This window comes from Gekko japonicus, unplaced genomic scaffold (assembly GCF_001447785.1).
Source record: "Gekko japonicus isolate JY-2015 unplaced genomic scaffold, Gekko_japonicus_V1.1 scaffold1794, whole genome shotgun sequence".
NCBI classification, from domain to species: domain Eukaryota; kingdom Metazoa; phylum Chordata; class Lepidosauria; order Squamata; family Gekkonidae; genus Gekko; species Gekko japonicus.
The window spans coordinates 204,368-205,156 of NW_015164244.1; positions in this window are offsets into that span (position 1 = coordinate 204,368).

Sequence of the window (789 nt, forward strand, 5' to 3'; positions counted from 1 at the left end):
AGTTTCTTGATTCTTCCTAAAATGCATTTATTTTTTTTAATTGGTAGGCGCAGGTGGGGGGGGGGCAGAAGGGATCCTCGCCTAGGGTGCAAAATAAGCTGGAGCCGGCCCTGGGTGGGGGGACTGGTCGCCCTCGGTCCAAGCCGCGGCAGCGAGTGCTAGCGCGGTCCCGTGCTCTTCTTGCCCCCTCTCCTGGGTCCCCCCCCCCGCCTATCGAGTGCCCCAGCCGAGTCCCGCGTTCAGGCCCCGCGGGGTCGCGCTGAGAGCGGCCTGGGAGAGGCAGGGAGGAGTCTCCCCTTGCGCCCGGGAAGGAGGGCTGGGTGACCTTGGGGCAGTCAGCCCGGCCTACCTCCCAGGGTGGTTGTGTGGAGGAGGGTGTGTTGCGGGAGGGGGGGCACTGGACGGGAGCCGCCTGGCCCCGGGAGTGGGCGGTGGAGGGGGCCCTCGAGTGGCCTGGCCCTGCTGCTGGGGCCGCTGGGGCTGCTGGGGCCGGAGCCGCCCGCCTTCTCCCAGATCCTGCTGGGGCTGCCGCTCTCTGGGCCAGGCGAGGCGGAGAGAGGCGTTCCTGCTCCGGGGCTGGAATGCTGCGGGGTGACTCCTCGGGGCGCAGCCGGGCCGGTGGGTCTCTCTCCCGTGGGAGGCAGGCGGGCAGGCAGGCAGGCAGGCAGGTCAGCCTCACGGGCGGCTGGAATGTGGCCGGTCTGGCTTGGCGGAGGCAGCAGAGGCGGAGCTCCGGGCAGCCCCCGCCGTGTGCGCCTGCCTGCCTGCCCGCCTGCCGGAGCCCCGGGC